This window comes from Paroedura picta, chromosome 5, assembly GCF_049243985.1.
Source record: "Paroedura picta isolate Pp20150507F chromosome 5, Ppicta_v3.0, whole genome shotgun sequence".
NCBI lineage: Eukaryota > Metazoa > Chordata > Lepidosauria > Squamata > Gekkonidae > Paroedura > Paroedura picta.
This window is the reverse complement of record NC_135373.1, coordinates 43,300,011-43,306,478: the sequence shown is the minus strand read 5'-3', so window position 1 is coordinate 43,306,478 and position 6,468 is coordinate 43,300,011.

Here is a 6,468-nt window from a genome sequence, read left to right as displayed (position 1 = left end):
GAATTGCTTTGGATGTTATTCCTGTAAGTTCTGAGGACTCATAATCTTCTGTGCTCAGTGCAACTGACGACAATTATTTTGTTTTATTACCACTCTCTAATTACCATTAATATTATTAGTTCAGGCTTCTCTCCCTCTGGCAAAGAAAACGCTTTTGACTGATTAGTGCTGCAGTCTTTGAGGAGTATTCCAGAAGCACAAAGCAGTCCTCCCTCTCCCCACCCCGAAAACATACACACCAGCCTCTGTGATTAGTTCAGGGGAAGACCAGGAATGGATTGTTCATGTATTGTTCATACATTCCATGTAGCCTCCGAGGAGGGCGGTATATAAATATGATAAATAAATAAGCAATGAATATGGGTGGGAAATGAGGATGGAAAAACGACAGAGATATTTTTGCCAGTGTAGAGGAGGGGGGGAAATTGAGTCTGCTGGTACATTCAGTTATTTTTATGGGGAACAGAGGAATCCCTTCTGGTCTTTAGCAAAGGGATCTTAGCATCCTCCATCTATCTAGAACACTAAATATGCTCTTCATGAAATCCATTTGCCTCTGTTCATCACTAACCTTGAAAACTCTACAGATGTCCTGTCTAAGACTAAGCCTGGTGTTTACCAACACAATCTTTGAAACACACACCCAGGCAATTGCAATTAATCAGATGTCACATTCAGGGCAGAGCCTGGCACTTTTACTTGACTCTGGAGTACACAGAGGAAATGACAGTTAACCAGGGCAAGAAACAGAACAAAGTCCCCAAACCAGTCCACAAAGTCAGGGAATCAAGAGTTCCACCCAAGAGTCAGGGAAGCAGGGAGTTCCGGGGTTTCTAGGTTCAAAGCTTAGAAGCTCAGGTAGGAGTCAGGCGTGTTTTGTGAGACAACTTTGGGGGAGGCGGGTGCGAGGGCAGGACAAGGCAGGCGCCTTTAGTGTGTTTGAGCCTCCATAACTTCCCTCTGCTGGTTCCCTGCTGGTTGCTCTCCCTTAGCGAGCGCTAAATAGGTTTGGGAATCCACTTTATGCAATTTCCCAACTAGCGCTTTAAAATGGAGGATGTAGCCAGCTGGTTACTGCCCAGATGTTGGATGTTGGCTACGTCATATGGAGGTGCCGGAATATAACGACTATGTAAGGTAAGCACTTCATTACATTTAACAGGTGTGCCCCTGCATTTCTATAGCCTTCATTCCTCCTTCCCCAAATCCATCACCAAGAAACTATCATCATTCTACCTGGCTCATCCTTCCACTACTGTGGCAAACCAGGCTCCTTCTCCAGCCTCCTTCAATTACAGATTTAGGAACTGTCTTTCAGGGCAGGTAGAGGTAGGGCAGGAATCCACAGAACACTGAGGGCCATTCCGTACAAGTTCAAAATAGCAGGAGTGTGGCAAATTGTAATCGCTACTAATTTGCAGTTATGCACGACATCGGACACAATCTGCCACACTCCTGAAACCAATCAGCAAAAAGCGCTTCGTTGTAGCGCTTAAAAGGAAATCCCAAAAAGTAGATTCACCCTCCGAAAAGCGTTACACTCTTGCAACCAATCTGCAACACTAGCGAAAAAGTTCTGTGCGTTACCATTGTTGCGGTTTCAGTAAAGTCCCTCCCCCTGGCTCTCTCCTCTGATCTTCCGGCGAAGCAATCGCCATTTTTTTTTCTCGGAGTGAGTGGAGAGCAATCAACCAGCGAGCCTTCATTCACCCAGCGAGGCTTCTCCGGCTGCAGTCCCTACACAGAGCTGCTTTAAAGCTCGCCTCTTAAAGTCACCAAGCACAACACAAGCCCCGTTTGCTAGTTCCCTTTATTTTCGGCAGAAAATCGCGCCCGTGCATGGGGGGGGATTTTTTTTTCACTCCGGGGAGCGTGGCACCTGCCAGGTAGATGGGTCTCTCCGTTGCAACGAATCAACGCAGATTCGTTGCAACGTGTTTTTTTTTTTAACCTGTTCTTAAAGGCAAAGGGGCTTTTTCGGAGCTTGGTAACAACCGCCCATTGGCTGCTCGTTTGATTGACGGTCAGGGGTGGGACAAAGCTAGGCAAATATCGCTTCCTTCCTAGCGATTTTTGCCGAGACCGGAAACCTGTGGGAAACGATTGAAACACAATTGGATTCCACTACAAAGGCAGGTATGCATAACGACGAATTCCACTATTTAAAATTGCGTTTTTTCTTTCTGAAACCAATTTGCCACATTGATCCTGGTGCAGAATGGGCCTGAGGTTCACAAGAGAAGCAGAGGCCGCAGGGAGCTACAGATGCAATGAGTTGCTAGAATGGAGGAGAGAGTTTGGGAGAAATGAATCAAGGGATGAGGAAATGAAGAACAATGGAGATAGATGCGGAAATCTTTCCTTTCAGACTCAGTTCTGATTAGCAACGTTGCAAATTGCACAGTGTGTGTGCTTGACACTTTCAAGTGTTCAGTTGTGTTGATCAGGCATGATCTGATTGCTATGTTTGTTTGGTTTGGTAACACATAACATGATCCCCTGCTGAACAGGCTTGCATCCGTCTGTTTGGCAAATCTGTACATCTACCAGAAAAATGCTACTGATCCTACCTGCCGTTGACATCGCAAGGAATACTTAGAGGGATACTGAATGATAGCATTTTAAAATTATGATTGATGTATATGGTCTGTGACTGATTTAACCGGCTTGCTGAATGGAACAGTGGCACAGCAAGGGGTGGATTGGGTTGAAAGCAGAATGCATGCCCAAAAAGCCAACTGCACTGTGAAGAAGGAGCAGCTGTGGTCAAAGCAGCCCGCCTAACAGCCACAAATGGGTCAATGAAGAGACAAACAAATCATCTGCTTCCTGTTTGCAACTGGTGAGCTGAGCCAGAACATATTTTGAGCATTTCTAGTTCCAACCTTGCCAAACCGGGCAAAATCCATCATGATAAGCTAAATGCAGGCTTTAAATCAGGGGTAGTCAAACTGCGGCCCTCCAGATGTCTATGGACTACAATCCCCATGAGCCCCTGCCAGCAAATGCTGGCAAGGGCTCATGGGAATTGTAGTCCATTGACATCTGGAGGGCCGCAGTTTGACTACCCCTAATTTAAATTCAGATCCTCTGAAAACCAGCTACCCGGGGGCAATTGGCCTTCATACAATGTTTGGGGGGTCCCTGGAAGTTAAGAGAGGCTGTGTAGGGGCACGACTTACCCAAACAGGTCCTGTGACACCACTTCCAGTTGCATAACCAGAAATGATGTCAACTGTTTCACTAGCTCTAGGATTCACCTGACATTTTATGGGCCATATAGTGGAGTTTTTGCCGTCTAATAAAACCCGTATTCTAAAGCATTCTGTGATATAGCGATGCCGGTCGTAGGTGATGTTGTGGTATTATGGGATGCCACTTCACCCCTCCCATTCTCCAAACACCCCCCCCCCCAGCCTATTGGAACTATCTAGTTGTCTATTTTTGCAATCGGGATGATGGGGGGGGGGGGGGGGGAAGGGCCGCTTGGTCTCATCAGCAAAGACTTCTTCCTCCCAACCGATCTGGCCTGCTGTGGGGATAAAAATCCATTCAAAGAAGTTCTTCGTCAGAGGTTTTCGCAGCAGGAACAGCACGAGGCATGACTCCCCCCTCCGCTTCCCTGCTGGTTGGTCTGGGCTATGTTGCCTTGGAGAAAAATGTACGTATTTATTTGAACTATGATTCTATCAGATTCCATTCCATACAACTGTTTTTCTGTTTATTTAATCATGCAGGGGAGAAACACGGGCTCCATCTCCAGCAACATGGAACTTGGTGCCCTCTCACAAGGAGCAGCGCGTTTGGAAGGGAAACCACCAGATGCCGGCAATTTTCAGCGAAGGGGCTGGGGTGCGGACAGCGTCAGGCTCTCATTCCTGTGCTGTGCGTCTCAGGTTCCCTCAAGTATGGGGCTGGAATTCCAACGTGGTTATTGTTATTATTAATAAAACCAGACTCAATACTTTGTCACAACAGAGGGGCTTTTTTTGAAGCCGCTTGGCCGGAACCCATCAGACAGGGTGTGGCCTCCGTCCAAGAGCTGATTTAGGACAGTGTTTGGAGAAGTATGCTGGTTTTCAGTGACCCATTTCTAGAGATGAACTCATCCTTTCCTCCCGCACTGCTTTGAGTCGGGGAGGTGTCTGCCATTGCTAGGGTTGCCAGTCTCCAGGCGGTGACAGGAGACCTCCCACTATCACAACTGATATCCAGGAGACGGAGATTAGCTCACTTGGAGAAAATGGCCACTTTGCAAGCCACTTTGCAAGGAGTCAGTTTAAGGGGGAGCAGCCAAACCGGGGGGGGGGCAGAGTGGGAAAGGGACGTCACTCTGAGTGTCCTTAAAGAGCTCCATCAACCAAGCTCACTTTTTAAAGAGGCCCTTGCCAAGAGGTTGTTGGAAGGAGCAAAAAAAGAGGGGGCCTCCGAATCACCTGCTGCTGCCTCTTTTGCTGTCCCATGCAGGAGGACAGAGGCAGTGGCATGAAGGAAGGAGCTGCAGCGGTGGCAAGGCAGTAGCGGGTGAGAAATGGACTGGGCTTGGATGGAGGAGGATGAAGCAGGCTTTTTCTTCTCTGTGGCGCAGAGGGTGCGTGGGTGCAGCCATGTTCTTAGTTCCCACTTGGGTCCATCTTCTTAGGGCTGCGCCTGAGCAATGCAGCCACCTTCCTTCCTGCCCTAACCCTTTGAAGCTGCACTACTCTGGCTCTCAGTTGCTATCCTGAGAGCTACTGGAACTGAGATATGCATACCTGCTGCGTCATCAGTGCCTCTGTTGACTGGAGGTTCCTTCAGAGCAGGAGTGGCCAAATTGTGGCTCTCCAGATGTCCATGGACTACGATTACCATGAGCCTCACTAGGGTTTATGGTAATTGTAGTTCAGGAATATCTGGAGAGCCACAGTTTGGCCACCCCTGCTTCAGAGCATCAGCCATGACAAGGAATGTCACAGGACAAACAATGTCACTGCCAGGTTACTGCCAGGTTACACATGAACCTGTGCATTGAGGCCATCCAGAGCTGGGTCTCATCTGGAGACAACAATAGTTCTACATGTGCATATAATGGTTAAAAAACTGATTAAAGGCTTAACTTGGAAAGTCCTTCTAAACTCTGTAAAATGTCTGTGCGTGCGCATAGCCAGAGAAACACAACGGCTTAAATGTTTGCAAGAAAGCCGAACGACCATCAAAGTAAGGGTGGTTAAGGAGAACGTGGAGGAATTTTCTGTAGGTCACCCAGCCCTCCAAAACCCCTAATTCTTAAAGCCTGTTGCACTGGAAACAACCAGAGAAAACAACTCTGGGAATGCTTTCCAGATTAATCGGGTATTATGTATGTTTGAAGGGATAAAGATCAAGCCAGACGTAGCCCAGCAAAAATATCAAGATTGGCCCATGTTTGCAAGGGAGAAAGAAAACAGGACAGCTAGTTAACGGCTGATACCTGGCAAAAGGAGGAGACCCAGGGCCAGCCATGATACAGAATAACAGACATTTATTGGTTTTGGATTATTCACCCAGGATGGATAAAATTAAACTCCTAGTTCCTAAGGGATATAAAGACACAGCCCATAAAGAGCTCTCAAAGTGCACACCCCAAGTCATGAATGAGTGTCTTGTTAGACCTCATGTCTAAACAAACAGCAAATGGGTCATAAATCCACAGAATGGTCATTCCTGACTCTTATTTGTCCTAAGGGTTGCCTGGGGTTCAAGCTTGAGGAATGCAAGCTGTTTCAAGGGCTTTGTACCAAGCAAGTCTTTCCTCTTGGGTTGTTCGCCCAGGATTAATATGAGAAACCTAAGGCTGGTGTCACAGGCTTGCCTGAGTTGGCAAAACGATTTTCATCTGAATGGATCCCAAGTTTCTGGCATTTTGCATTCCCCTTCCCAAAACAAAATAAAAGCATTAGGAATCCCTCATTGTTCAGATTTTTCCTCCCAAATATTGCACAGTGTTGTACACACACAGTTTGTGGCAGCTTTGAACCTTCAGCTCTAGGGTCACTAGCTCTGGGGTTAGAACTATCTGGAGAGAGTGGAGTTTAGGAAGGGAAAGAAACTTGGTAGGGCATAATGTCATGCAGCTTGACCTTCCAAAGTAACCATTTCCTCCAGGAGAAGTGGAATAAATATTTTGTGGATTTATGTAGTCTGGAGACCCATTGCAATTCTGGGACCTCCAGCTCCTATGTGAAGATTGGCAACCCTAGCTCTTACTGCATGTCAGTATGATGGAAGCTGCCATCACTGACTTATGGTGATCCTGCAGAACAGGCTTTCTCAATCAGGGTTTCATGACCCTGGTTTCTTGATGGTTCTGGAAGGGTATCCTGAATGGGTGGGAGTTAACCATCCAACTGGGGGCCACTGCCTACCCCCCCAGTATGGGGGTTCCTTTTGAGCCCTTTTTGAGCTAGGCTGTTATGAAAAACCCACTAATGGCACATTGGATTGTTTCAT